Here is a 16,089-nt window from a genome sequence, read left to right as displayed (position 1 = left end):
AGATAGATAGATAGATAGATAGATAGATAGATAGATAGATAGATAGATAGATAGATAGATAGATAGACACCACGGCAACGAGTCCCATGTTTATCCGGAGCCAATGTTAGAGAGAGTATAGCCGCGATTCCTCGCATCGCGCTCTCTACAATACGAATCCCCCAGGCGCGCTCACGGCATAAATTTTGCAGAGAGATAAGTTAAATATCTTAAATGTGAATTGCGATCATTACGCGATTTAGAAATGTCATGCGCGCGCGCGTATACGCGAATGGTTGTAATACATCGTCAACGACAGATGATACATCCGGTCGTCCTATTCGGCGCTTGACTGTCGTTTATCGCGTTCACACAAAAGACGTGCGGACCCATGGCACAGTTACAGCAATAAACGTTATAGGTATATGGCATGTATATATATATATATATATATATTTAGGGATTCCTCCAAGATTTTAACATCATTGGACTGTGAATCCAGCGAATCAATTTTCGTGCGTCGTGCGTGCGTGCGTACTGGGCGTACGTGTATGCGTGCGTGTAGGCCCTATGCGTGCGTGCGTGTTGCGTGCGTGCGTGTCTGTGTATGTGTATACGCGCGGGCACGTACGCGCGTGTTTGCGTTGTGTGTGTGTCTGCGCTTATATATGTCCGCATGTGCCTGAAAAAATTTGTGCGCTACATTATTACATATAATTATTCATATTTATATTTACAGTAAATTTTATACTGATAGAAACAACAGGTATGTACGTACATTTTCAGTTTTCAATTGCCAGTTATGCTTAGCATATCTGTATAAGCCGCTATTAGCAATGTTATAGTAACTATGGCACGCACATAGTAGATAAAAATAATTAAAATATACGTTATTTTACAAATTACCGCTTTGTTAAAAATACGTTGTAATCGCGTTGCTTAGCTGGTGTGCTATGTGTAGCTTTTCAAACATACCTATAAAAGCGTGTCTCACTCAAGCGTGTAGCTGTGTCTCAGGCAATCGTCGGTGCTGCTTGGGTAACGATATCTGTTCTTCTGCCTGCACCGTTTCGGCCGAGAATGATATGATAACTTGTATAATTACTTTGCCTTGCGGAGTCCGTAACTGTGTCTTTGCCACCGACGCTAAGCTGGATGAAAGCGAAGTCAATTGCGATCGCCTACTGCTGGGAAACTGTTCGTCCCAATAAGGAAATTCGCTACGAGTGTGCGCGCGTGAAAGTGGAGAGCGTCGTTATGCGCACGTGGACGCTGCTGGGGTGTCTGCTCAGTCTGTTATGCGCACACGCTGCGTTAATCGCATTACTATATGCGACTCCGTGCTGCCCACTCACGGCAGGCGGACTAGCGGCCCGCATCGGCGGCCTGCGACGTCAGACTCCCACCTTGTAAGCGCATAGGTGCGCAAGCCGCTCATCAATATTCCATCGCGCTATACGTCACGCTCGCGGGCGGCGATGGCGACAACGATGGCGATGGCGACCCGCCGTGAGGTGCATTCTGATGCTCAGAGGTGTGCTGCGTTATCCCGCGTTAGCTCCCGCATGATGAGTCCACCCCGCGGCCTGACGATTGTTCGACGTTTTCCGATGACGCATTTGAATTTTTATTAGACGATGTCGGGCATTAAAGAAAGCTCGCGTGGGGAGACGAGCATCGCCATGCGCGTGCATTTTGACGAAGGTTTGCGTCAACGGCCAGAATATAGATGGGTAATTAAGTTTGAGCAAGGTAGGCAATTTTAAACGGTAATCTAACGCTCTCTCTTTCGGATAGCTGCAGTTAATGAGGGATATACCATACAAATATTTCTCTTCATATAGACAACACGTTAAAGGTTGCCGTCAAAACAAACTCGATAGATAGTTGCGAGAACAGTTTCATTGTGAGAAGCTAACCAAACATGATAAAATGAAAATAAAATTTCAGTAAAATTCGTTGCTTGGATCCTATACGTTGGAAAATTGTCAAGAATAGCGGCGTAAAATTACATTGATTACGTACATAACCGGCATTTCTGCCATCATCGGATCCTCTATTGTGTGGCAACCTGAATCATCTATAATGCGGGTAAATATGCTATATTTGAATATGTATGTGAATAGTTATACCTGTTCGATATGTTTTTAACATCAATATTTGTGAGTAAATCAGAATAATAATAAGACCGCGGGACAAATATAGAATTTTCGACTGTCGCGGTACTCATAGATAACGTTATCGCGCAACTGCATAGATAACGTGCCCATGAAACCTAAAAACTATTTCTAAAACTCCCTTTATTCAGCGATTCACATGGGTTGGATGTAACTTCCTATAATTTCATCGAAGGATCTTTAGGGTGTAACTATTTACTATTCCTATATTATGGCATGCGTATCCATTTCGACATACGTGTGAAACAATCTACAACCGCGTCTACAAAAGGAAATCGGAGTTCTGCATTGTCCCATCAAGAACGACGTACAGAAATATCATAGGTCCAAAAAATCCGAGTTATCTAGAAGCATCTTATAGAGATTCAACGCTTTCCCGGTTTAGTCGACATAATAACTAGGATTTGGACTCATGTAAATGTTTTCTATTCGGTGCACTCACGACGCGAATTTTCCTGCTATAATCATAGCAACATAGATGTGTTTTACAGTTCATATCAGTTTCGCTCAATCGCAGTTCCAATGAACATCGCTCGCCCGTAGCCAAGGTGACTGACAGATGGATGGTATTACGTAGAAAGTTTATTAATATTTAGGTGATATAACATTATTTGTTATGTGCGCTCATTGTGATTGTGCACGCACAACACTATGCCAGTTGTAAAAACATAGTAGATCCACGCACAATCAATAGCGTAGATGGGAACGTCGGGATTCCTATAGGCAACCTAGGTTCCCTGTCTGCTCCTCATGTAGCTCCACCGACTCCCCTTCATTAGATATGATACATTATGGATTATAGTGTTGACATAAAAATGTTTCCTTGCTTTCTTATTGTAATAACTATGTTCTCCGCCGTAGAGTGTCAATATTTTCAGGACAAACACACGTCTCTAGTTCTCGCTGCAGCTTGGGTTATCTATCTCAGCCCTGTGCCTGTGCTAGAGACGTAGTTGTTCGATGGCAGGTTTAATATCGTGTTGTTATTTCACTCGAATATTTCGCTTAGTGACAATGTTGAAGCACAGCGTGCACAGAAATTGAAGCAGCGTTATTATATATTACTCCAATTGTGAAGCAATTGCTATAAAATGTTTATATAAACTACGGGATCTAATTCAAATGCTAAATGTTGATGTTAAAGTGTAACATGGCATTTTAGCGCTTACATAAAAAATAATGGATATGTCTATAAGTATTGATATATTGTAGTACAAATATGTGTAGAATAACTATATCAGATGCATCAGCAATAGAACCAACATGTTAAATGTCGGAGATGAAATATTTCGATATGTAACTTCATGGGATACTTTACAGACGGTAGTAATGGGATTTTAACACCTTACTTGTAGTTTAATTTCTTTATGTTTCATCGTAACACGGTGCTCATAATCACTAGTTGCGTGCGATAGCAAGAGAGAGTATGTTACCCATGATTGGAAACGCATATCGAATGACGAATCTATCAAATAAGGTTATAATGTATAGTCTCATTAGTATATAGCGCTGTATAGTGATTAGCACGAGGGATAACCGATGTCTAATTTAGATACCTAACGATAATGTGCCAAGAGTACATAATTTGAATGCAGAGACAGTGCCAACAAGCGGGTGAGATGTATGCGATCGTGTCTGCGCTGGTACGTCCTATTGCATCATAGGGTTAGGCATGCTCGCTTCAGATAACAATACCGCTCCATCATGCGTTCTCTACCGGCGCACAGCGAAGAAATTGATACATTGCTCATGACACACGAAATGTATATTTAATTTCGTGCTCGTTAGGTTAGAAACACAATGCAATCATTCCGATTACATTCCGCGTGATGGAGGAAGGCGTGAGACGTCACTACTTACTGTGCATGACTGTTTCAACCTATCTACGCAGTATACATAATTAATACAAGTAGGTAGAGTGACAGACGTGCGAAGAAAACATAAACTGGTAAATTCCAACCGTTAAGAATTCAAATCAGCACATCTCCGAGTAATACAATTAATACTATAGCAGTCTTACATGTATTTGGTTGGTTAGTTTGTTTTTGAGCAGGGTATAGATGCACTGCTCTATGTCGGCTACACACGCTAGCGTTGCTGCATATATTGCGAGCGTAGATGCTTGCTTCTCAACCCCATTAACCTCGTACTGAGTGCATGGCCCTGTCCTCGTGATGAACATTACGGCGAGTAATAAAACTCTGTAGTACTCACTTTTCACCTATCAAAATCCCATCAGATTAATTATTCAAGGTATCACTCAATATATCAATTATCAGGTTTATTATTTACGGTCCACCTTATGACGTGTACAATAACTGTGAGAGCTCGCTCGAGGTTATTAAATTGTCGCATTAAAGCAATTGCTCGATAAGGCATGTCACAAAATGTCAAATTTTATTAATGTTGCGTTCGAGTACAGGTAGGCAGAGAACATGGTGATTCTGGAGAATTCTCGAACGATGCCATGATCATAGATGACCGTATAGTGGCCCTGAGATAAGCTATTGATGTCTTCCACACCGGTTAAGATGGCTGCATGCTACTGTTGTATGGATTACACGTGGCTATTGTTATACACACAGGCGTCTTATAACACGGTCTTGTGCAATATATCTGGTACATAATAGAGTCACATATCGGGTCTTGTTTTATGTCGGACCATGTATTAGCTGTGGGTCGTATCTTGCATTATATAGAGTCACATATTCAGTCTCATATTCTTCCTATCAGATGAAGACGGTTATATAATATTCAACTAATTATTCATTCAGTCAATTAAATTGTTCATGGCTGCCATCTCTGGTCAACAAATATGGGTGTAGCGGTTCCTCGGATCGTCTTGTCTCTGCTTCTCTATAATTCTTGACATATGCGGTTCCCGCGCACTATTTTAATATGATTATTGCTAACGAGGAGGCTAGATGATTTCAGTCCCTTGGACAATAGCAAAATGCCTTCCAGAAACACGCACGTGTTCTCGTAACGCGGACATATGTGTAAAAACTGTAAAACAGGTTAGCGCAATTGCAAAACGCAAAGTAGCAACGTGCACTTTCCTTCGTCGTAAACACATAATATCTAGTATTCGTTGGGCCATAATCTCATTTGTGTCGTGTCGGACGGCTGGTAGGTGTTTTCCTCTGAGAGGATGCGGTGCGTCTCTCGCCATCAATGATTTAACCAAGTGACATTAATCACCTGTATCAATTTCCCCGATGAACATAGCTGTTTTATTGATGAAACACAATCATATTGCGAAGCACTCTCGTTCGTCGGGCATCCCACCTACAACCACAAAATCACCGCCAGAAAGATTCACGTATTTCCGTAATTGAACACTGAGGGTGATGCGGCCGCGCATGCGCACACGCTACCGCCCAGCAGACGACTATCAGAGCGACAGTCACTGTGAATCCAATGGCGAGTTGACCTATGACCGCCGTGACAGCTTGACTTATGACCGCCGTGACAGCTTGACTTGTCACCGCCGTGACAGCTTGACTTGTCACCGCTGTGACAGATTGACTTGTCACCGCTGTGACAGTTTGACTTGTCACGGCTCTGACAGCTTGACTTGTCACCGCCATGACAGCTTGACTCACGTGTTAGAAAGTGTCATGTCGGTTCATGTAAGAACACACAGCCGGTCGCGTGTCAGCAGCCGTACATGATGACATCGTTACGCTGATTTCAGTGTCAAACCTTACGCTGTTCGTGTCGTTACTATAGTTAGGGCACCGTGAGCGGCGTGTGCCCCTAAGGCGCGGGTGTCATTGCTGCTACTATATTTACATAGGAACCATATAATTATAACCTAGATCGTGGGAAACTTGATGTGGAATTATAAACGGTAGGTAACGCCAACACGGAAGAAATCCTAAAGCAATAACTAACAAAGCGAGATGAAAATTACTGCGAAAACACTCATTATTTAATGTTTCTTTTTAATTATATCCGATAATGCAAAATAATCATGTTGTGCTAATAAGTGCGTGTGTCTACCCACACTAATTGTCACAAAAACACGTGCGTTGTTATCATATTGAGCTCATTGAGCTCTACCTAACTAAATTCTCTGCAATACGCACGACGTTTATCTTTAATTAAACTTGTACTGGTAAGGTACCATACTTCAAATTGTACAAATGCTTGTAGTTCATTAAAATTAAAATCTCAGACGTTCGAACGACTTTAAAAACCAATACTTACTCTCGTATGCGCACAAAATAAAAATTTCAAAGTTACAATAGATATATATGTAGCTAAATATTATCCAGGAAATCCTCGCCTCCGATATCCTTCTCAGTGCAGTGGATAGAGAGAAACACGCATCGTTTACAGATCCTTGTATTTGGTGATAAAGCATCACTAACTGATGTTTCGTTGGAAATATGAATGTGAAAGCTATATATTGCAATGAGAAACGGGCGTTATTTCCGTTAATGGAGCTAAGGGAAGGCTTTAAATTATTTACGCCCCAATTATGAGCTAGTGTAGCAGGTGTGCAAGGATAATGCTACTAGAGAGAGAGAGAGAGAGAGAAAGAGAGAGAGAGAGAAAGAGAGAAAGAGAGAGAGAGAGACAGAGATAGAGAGAGAGAGAGAAAGAGAGAGAGACGAGACGAGAGAGAGAGGAGGAAGAGAGGAGGAGAGAAGAGAGGAAACAAGAGGCAGACGCAGAGGTAAAAGAGACGCTGAACGTGGGAGCAGAGAGAGAGAAGATTACTTGTCTGAGCGTGGACGGACGGACGGGGGCGGACGCTGGACGGATGTCTGATGGATCGTTAATAATCAGAACAGCGGGTGGGTTCCGCTTTGATTGACGCCACTTCATGAAAGCCGTTGGTTCCACATCATGTACCCCAAGCGACTTGGATCTCCTCGGACGTTTTCTGGACGCTTCGAGTGTGTTTCGTCCGTTCAGTGTTTATCGTCGGTTGTGTTCACGGATGCGGCGCCGCACTGGTGGTCATCTTTCTAAGCAAACGTACATGCTGGTGCTCCCCTTAGCGGCGTTCGCGATGTCATCATTATCCGCTCTAATTATCGCACTCATAGGACTATCTGCATGTTTTAGGGCCCTTCTTCATTATCGGAGCCCTTTCGTGGTGGTTGCGCCTTTGATCACTCTCCTGGGCTTAGTGAGCGCCATCGATTGATGGCGGGTCTGTCTTATGAATGGAGACGCCGTGGGTAATACGCTTCTTAGGGTGGGTTTTATAGATTGTAGTGTAGTTCATTGTTACTGGTGAATGTTCAGGGTAGCCTGTACAGAGCGATGCGCTTTTGAGAGGTTTTTGCGATATTCTTTTATGGGGTGAAGGTTTTTAGAGTGTATATTGCGTTTGGGGGGCCGTGAGGCGAGAGTGATTGTGTAGTGCTTGTGGGCTTTCAGTGCTATATTCTGGTTGGTACTATACGTATTTAAGGCTTTGTTAGATCTCTCATGATCACGTGCGTGCCCTAGCTGCTGAGAGGCTTGGGAATGGGTATTTTTGTAGGTGGTCCGCGTATGGTATCTCCTCCTTGTGCCACGCGCTTGCATTTATGTCATTTTCTACTGCGAGTTTTGAGAAACCAGATGTTTCTGCGGGTGCTAAGACCAGGCCCTGAGTGATGAGAGGGTGAGATGCAAGTGAGAGGGTAAGTGAGTGAGGTGAGGGAGTGTGGAGTAAGGAGTTGACGGGGCTGACCTGTGAGGATGGGTTGACGTAGATGTGCACCCTAGTGATGAGTGTGAGTGAGGTGAGGAAGTGAGTGAGGTGAGTGACGTGAGTGAAAGTGAGTGGTGACGTGAAGTGAGTGATGTAGAGCTGAGGGCGTGAGTGAGTGGAGTGAGTGATGAGTGAACGTGAGTGAGTGACCTGAGTGAGTGACGTGACTGGAGTGACGGAGTGAGTGAGTGACGTGAGTTAGTGAGTGAGGGACGTGAGTGACGTGAGTGAGTGAGTGAGTGACCGCTGAGTGAGTAAGGTGAAGTGAGACAGAGACGCAGAGGGAGTAGTAAGCTGGCGTGGTTGCATGGATATGACAAAGCTAAGGAAATAAGCATGGAGCTTGCTATCTAGCATTGAGCTCTCTCTGGGAGTGTTTATTTCCTTATCCGCTAGGTGTCCTTCGTTACCTATATCTTTGATGAAGAGGCAGACTACAGTGGGTTGAATGGCTCTCTCCTGTGCCGAGACGACTATCAAGGTTTCTTGAGTATATAAAGTCATGCTCAATTCACGAAATCTGATAAAATCGGGAAGCGTACAACGCGTAAAAATCGCGGTCCGAAAAGGCTCGAAATACAAATAATTCAATTTTCAATGGATCTAGGAAGAAGGAAGAGAAGTTATATTTGCGCCATCTATGCGTTGATTTTAAAACGGTAGAAGCAGTATATCTATTCATCATTGCTTGTAGGTAATTCCATATTTCAGTATCGACTACATTAAGTAGCAGCGTAGCAGAGCAACAAATGACATGCCGCAATGACCTGCGCTCTTGGTTACTCTGTTACTTTGCTTGGGGGGACGGAATACGGCGAAATGCGCACGTACAGGGAAATCATGTAATGTACGTAATCGTAAGGTATCAGTAAGGTACAGTAATCAGTAAGGTAATCAGTAAGGTAATCAGTAAGGTACGTAATCAGTAAGGTACCTAATCAGTAAGGTAATCAGTAAGGTACGTAATCAGTAAGGTAATCAGTACATGCGTCAAGCTGCCTCATCTCACACACGCGTGTGAGTGCGTGCGTGCGTGCATGTGTGAGTGCGTGCGCGCGTGCGTGTGTGCGTGCATGCGTGCGTGCGTGTGTGTTCGCGTGCGTGTGTGCGTGTGTGTGTGCGTGCGTGCGTGCGTGTGTGAGCGCGTGCGTGCATCCGTGCGTGCTTGTGTGCGTGCGTGCGTGCGCATGTGTGCGGAGTATATATTATACCTTCTATGTTGAGACATTGTTCTACGGGGAGCGAGCGTTGTTGCCGGCGCGTGCCGATAGCGAACACGTCCTGAGCTGCCTGCTCGTAGTCACTCTCGCTGGCTCTATTAAAGCGCCCTCTATTGCAATCTACGACCTGTGACAGTTTCCCCGTCTTCTCACTGCGATGGCCTCCACTCGGCTGAAACAAATCGCAGTCGACCTGAACCCACTGAGCGCGCACTTGTATGCGGCAATTCATGAGACTAAAACCCGCGCAAAAGAAAATACGCGTAAACTTGCGACTCGGAATGCTTGCAGAGACGAGCAACGCCATCTATACCGGCTGCGGACATTTAGCATCGCCAGTGTCAGTGTCCGCCGACGGCCCCTGGCGGTCGTACGAGTGGGCCGGCTGAAGACTACGACCGTCCTCCACACGAGCAATATGCGCCTGCTGGAAGAAGATGATAAGCTTCATCTCTTGCATCTGTAATACAAACGATAGAGTTCGTTATTGCCTTGCATTGGTTGATCAAACGATGGATTGATTGATTGACCAATTAACCGATCATTTCCTTGTTTTATTGACTGATTGACCGTTTCTTTTATTGATTGATTGGTTGGTTGATTGAGTGATTGACTGGTTTATTGATTGATTAATTGATTATCACACGTACGGTCGATTAGTGATCGGGGGCCTGATATACGATGCACTGTATGAAATTTTAACCCGTTGTATTACATTATGCACCACACTAAATCATGAATTCGCAAGTTTTTTTGGTTCAATGGAAGATCATCATTCTGAATACCTGGGGCCGGTTTCACGAAGCGTAATTAAGTCCTTAATCATGATTAAATCACTAATCATTATTAACTTCTCGTACTTAAATTGAAGTGACTGTTTCACGAAGCGTAATTAACTTTAATCATGATTAAGTTAATCACAATATTTAATTCTACTCAGGAGCATGATTAAATCCACTAATCATGATTAGTTGCTAGTACTAGTAGTAGTATGTATATAGGTAGTACTAAGCTGCAGATTTTACAATTGGAAATTTTACTTTCATTTTTTCCCAAGGAAATTTAAATTATCAAAGATTAGCTGTACTAATTTAGTCAATATAATTGCAAATTAATTCCTTTTCATGTACCGAATTTGCAAGTACTTTTGACGTTGTCCGCTATTTTGAATACAGTGTAATTCATGTTTCAGGAGCCGGTTTCACGAAGCGTGATTAACTTTAATTATGATTAAATCACTAATCATGATTAACCTCCCGTAATTATGATTAGTTAATCATACTTAAAAATCTGTTTCACGAAGCGATTTAAGTACATATTTAACTAATCACATAATTAGCCGACTTAAACATGAATTACACTGTATTCAAAATGGTGGACAACGCAAAAGTACCTGCAAAACTGTACCTGAAAAGGAATTAATTTGCAATTATAATTACTAAATTAGTACAGCTAATCTTAGATAATTTAATTTTTATTGGGAAAAAATGGAATTAAAATTTCCAATTGTTAAATCTGCAGCCTACTTATTGTACTAGTACTATACCTACATACTACTACTAGTACTAGCAACTAATTATGATTAGTGGATTTAATCATGCTTCTGAGTAGAATTAAATATTGCGTTTAATTACGCTTCGTGAAACAGTTACTTCAATTTAAGTACGGGAGGATAATTAGGATTAGTGATTTATTCATGATTAAGGACTTAATTACGCTTCGTGAAACCGGCCCCAGAGATTGGTTGGCTGCTAATGCTTAAAAACGATTCGTTTTACAAAAATAAACATAGAGGAATCCAGACTGTAGTAGGCTTTACATAGTTTATTCATTCTTCATCGCACTGATATCGGCAGCTGCAGCAGATTGAAGTAAGCGTGCTGGGAAGTAAACGCTAGCACTGAAGCCGGTCATGCGACTATTCCATCAGTACGTCCACTACAGATGTTACCTTTACGTGTTGCTCTAGCACCAGACCATAGGCCTGGTCAAGTTGATGCTTTACAGAGAGCAACTCCGCCATCACAGCTCGTGGAAGACGGCAACCTACAATTCGATATCATACATGACAGACGTGCATGGAACAAAATATAATGCCGATTAATCAAGTAATTCAGCCTTAGGTTTCCATACTGTGCGTACCATACACACACACACACACACACACACACACACACACACACACACACACACACACACACACACACACACACACTACACTACACTACACACACGTACACACTACACTACTACACACTACTACACACACTACTACACACTACACTACACTACACACTACACACACACACACACACACACGGTGTCACGTCACTACACTCACTCCACTCACCATCGTCCCGTCAGCTCACATCACTCACTCACGTCACCTTACTCACTCATCACTCACGTCACTCACCTCACTCACCTCCATCACCTCACTCACAATCATCACTCGCCGATCACTCAGCTCCACTGTCACTCACTCACCTCCTTACTCACTCACTCCCTCACATCACTGCACTGACGCCTCTCAGCGCAGCATCACGCCCTCCTCCAGGTCACAGTCCACCTCCTTGCTGAATTGATTAATCTCCCTCAGACCATGCCGTCGCAGCGTCCGTCTCCCCGTCCGTCGTCACCACGAAAGTACTCTCTCTCTCTCATCTTACCCACGTTCACTCTGTCTTTTACCTCTCTCTCCCTCTGTTCCTCTCTTTCTCTCTCCCTCTTTCCTCTCTCTCTCTCGTCTCCTCTCTCTGCTCTTTCTCCTCTCTCTCTCTATGCTCTGTCCTCTCTCTTCCTCCTCTCTCTCATTTTCTCACGTTCGTAGCTGTCTTTCTCTCTTCTCTCTCTTTCCTCTCTCTCTCTCTCTCTTCGTAGTAGCATTATCTTGCACAACTGCTATCACTAGCTCCCTAATTGGGGCGTAAAATAATGTTAAAGCCCTTCCTTAGCTCCATAACGCGAAATCAAACGCCCGTTTCTCTCATTGCAATATATAGCTTTCAACATTCATCATTTCCAACGAAACATCAGTTAGTGTGCTGTTATCACGCAAATACAAGATCTGTAAACGAATGCGTGTTTCTCTCTATCCCCTGCACTGAGAAGATTATCGGAGGCGAGGATTTTCCTGCGATAATATTTAGCTACATAAATATCTATTGTACACTTTTGATTTATTTTTGTTGGCGCATGACGAGAGTAAGTATTGGTTTTTAAAAGTCGTTCGAACGTCTGAGATTTTTAATTTTAATGACTAGCCAAGCATTTGTACAATTTGAAGTATGGTACCTTACCAGTACAAGTTTAATTAAGAGATAAACCGTCTCGTGCGTATTGCAGAGAATTTAGTTAGGTAGACCTCACATGAGCTCAATATGATAACAACGCACGTGTTTCTTGTGACACATTAGTGTGGGTAGACACACCAGCTTCATTAGCAGCAACATGATTATTTTGGCATTATGCGGCATATAATTAAAAAGAAACAATTAAATAATGAGTGTTTTTCGCAGTAATTTTCATCTCGCTTTGTTAGTTATTGCTTTAGATTTCTTCCGTGTTGGCGTTACTGACCGTTTATAATTCCACATCAAGTTCCCACGACCTAGGTTATAATTATATGGTTGCCTCTGTAAATATAGTTAGCAGCAATTGACACCGCGCAGCCTTTAGGGGCAAACGCCGCTCACGTGCCCTAACTTATAGTAACGAACGAACAGCGTAAGGTTTCGACACTGAAAGCAGCGTAATCGATGTCAATCATGTACGGCTGTGGACACGCGACCGGCTGTGTGGTCTCTTACATGAACCGACATGACACTTTCTAACACGTGAGTCAAGCTGTCATGGTGGTGACAAGTCAAGCTGTCACCGGCGTGCCAAGTCAAGCTGTCAGAAGCCGTGACAATCAAATGTGCAACAGCGGTCACAAGTCAATCGGTCACAGCGGTGACAAGGTCAAGCTGCCGGCCGGTGACAAGTCACGCTGTCACGGCGGTCATGAAGTCAAGCTTTGTCACGCGCGGTCATAGGTCAACGTCGCCATTGCGATTCACAGTGACTGTCGCTCTGATAGTCGTCTGCTGGGCGGTAGCGTGTGGCATGCGCGGCCGCATCACCCCTAAGTGTTCAATTACGGGAAATACGTGAATCTTTCTGGCGGTGATTTGTGGTTGTAGGTGGGATTGCCCGACGAACGAGAGTGCTTCGACCAATATGATCTGTGTTTCATCAATAAAAGCAGCTCCTGTTCATCCGGGGAAATTGATACAGGTGATTAACTGTGCACTTTGGCTTAAATCATTGATGGCGAGAGACCAGCCCGCATCCTCTCAGAGGAAAACCCTACCAAGCGCGTCCGAACAACGACACAAATGAGATTATGGCCGCAACGAATATAGATATTATGTGTTACCGGACCGAAGGAAAGTGCACGTTGCTACTTTGCGTTTGCAATTGGCGGCTAACGCATCGTTTTTAAACAGTTTTTACACATATGGTTCCGCGTTACGAGAACACGTGCGGTTTCTGGAAGGGCATTTGCTATTGTCCAAGGGCCTGAAATCATCTAGCCCCTCCTCGCTTAGCAATAATCATATTAAAATAGTGCGCGGGAACCGCAAGATGTCAAGAATTATAGAGAAGCAGAGACGAAGACGAATCCGAGGAACCGCTACACGCCATATTTGTTGGACAGCAGAGATGGCATGCCATGAACAATTTAATCGACTGAATGAATAATTGTTGAATATTATATAACCGTCTTGTCATCTGATAGGAAGAATATGAGAGCTGTATCTGTGACTCTATATAATCAAGATACGACCCCACAGCTAATACATGGTCCGACATAACACAAGAACGCCGATATGTGACTCTATTATGTACAAGTATATTGCCGCAAGACCCGGTGTTATACGACGCCTGTGTGTATAACAAGTAGCCACGTGTAATCCATACAACAGTAAGCATGCAGCCGATCTTACCGGCGGTGTGTGAAGACATCAATAGCTTATCTCAGGGCGGCACTATATCGGCCATCTTATGATCATGGCAATCGTTCGAGAATTCTCCCAGAATCACGATGTTCTCTGCCCTACCCTGTACTCGAACGCAACATTAATAAAATTTGACATTTTGCTGACATGCCTTATCGAGGCATTGCTTTAATGCGACAATTTAATAACGCTCGAGCGAGCTCTCACAGTTATTGTACAGCGTCATAAGGTGTGGACGCGTAAATATAAACCTGATAAGTTGAGAACTTGAGTGATACCGTTGATAATTAATCTGATGGGATTTTGACATAGGTGAAAAGTGAGTAACTATAAGAGTTTCTATTACTCGCCGTAAATGTTATTCACCGGCCTCCCCGCAGAGGACAGGGCCATGCACGGTCAGTTACGAGGTTAATGGGGTTGAGAAGCTAAGCATCTACGCGCTCGGCAATTATGCAGCAACGCTAGCGTGTGTAGCCGACTAAGCAGTGCATCTATACCCTGCTCAAATAAACAAACAACGCGCCCAACACCAAATACAATGTAGAGACTGCTATAGATAATTGTATACTCCGAGATGTGCTGATTTGAATTCTTTAACGGTTGGAATTTACACGCAGTTTTATGTTTTCTTCGCACTCTGTCACTCTACGTCTGTATTAATTATGTATACTGCGTAGATAGGTTGAACGTCATGCACAGTAAGTAGTGACGTCTCACGGCCTTCCTACCATATCACGCCGGAATCGTAATCGAATGATTGCATTGTGTTTTCTTCTAACCCCTTAACGAGCACGAAATTAAATATATCATTTCGTGTGTCATGAGCTAATTGTATCAATTTCTCTTCGCTGTGCGCCGGTTATGAGAACGCATGATGGAGCGGTTGTTATCTGAAGCGAGCATGCTAACCCTATGATGCAATGGAGGTACCAGCGCAGACGACGATCGCCATACATCTCACCCGCTTGTTGGCACTGTCTCTGCAATCTCAAATTATGTACTCTTGGCAGCATATATCGTTAGTATCTAAATTAGACATCGGTTATCCCCGTCTAATCACTATACACGCGTCTATCTAATGAGACTATACCATTATGAGCCTTCTTTGATAGACTTCGTCATTCGATATGCGTTTTCCAATCATGGGTAACATCCTCTCTCTGCTATCGCACGCAAACTAGGATTACTGACACCGTGTTACGATGAAACATAAAGAAATTAAGCTACAAGTAAGTGTAAAATCCATTCTAACCCTTACCGGCGTCTGTTAAAAGTATCCCATGGAAGTTACATATTCGAAATATTCATCTCCGACATTTACATGTTGGTTGCTATTGCTTGATGGCTCTGATATAGTTATTACTACCATTTTGTACTACAATATATCATATACTGTATAGACATATCCATTATTGTTTCTATGTAGCGCTATAAAATGCCATGTTAGCAACTTTAACATCACATTGTAGGCATTTGAATTAGATCCCGTAGTTTATATGAAACATTTTATAGCAATTGCTTCGAACAATTGGGGGGTAATATATTAATACGCTGCTTCAATTTCTGTGGCGACGCTGTGCTTCAACATTGTTCACTGCAAGCGAAATATCGAGTGAAATAAACTCGGATATTAACCCTGCCATCGAACAACTACGTCTCTAGGCACCAGCGCACAGGGCTTGATATAGATAACCCAAGCTGCAGCGAGAACTAGAGAACGTGTGTATTGTCCTGAAAACTATTGACACTCTAAAAACGGCGGAGAACATAGTTATTACAATAAGAAAGCAAGGAAACATTTTATGTTCAACACTATAATCCATAATGTATCATATAATAATGAAGGGGAGTCGGTCGAGCTACATGTAGGAGCAGACGGGACCTAGGTTGCCTCATAGGATGCGACGTTCCCATCTACGGCTATTGATGTGTGCGCTGGATCTACTATGTTTTTACACTGGCATATGTGTTGTGGCGTGCGACAATCAGCA

General features: G+C 43.1%; 1 protein-coding gene across 1 annotated transcript in view; it reads right to left on the bottom strand.

The window, feature by feature from the left end:
• The window catches only part of LOC106813112, a 13,241-nt gene extending 11,990 nt beyond the window's left edge, over window positions 1-1,251 (bottom strand). Inside the window, exon 1 of the mRNA XM_014817168.1 lies at window positions 955-1,251. The gene's annotated coding sequence lies outside the window, so the exon portion shown is untranslated. The remainder of the gene's footprint in view (window positions 1-954) is intronic.
• Between the last annotated feature and the right edge of the window lie 14,838 nt (window positions 1,252-16,089).

The sequence above is a fragment of the Priapulus caudatus genome, unplaced genomic scaffold (assembly GCF_000485595.1).
Source record: "Priapulus caudatus unplaced genomic scaffold, Priapulus_caudatus-5.0.1 Scaffold727, whole genome shotgun sequence".
Lineage (NCBI taxonomy): Eukaryota > Metazoa > Priapulida > Priapulimorpha > Priapulimorphida > Priapulidae > Priapulus > Priapulus caudatus.
This window is presented reverse-complemented; position numbering and strand designations above follow the sequence as displayed.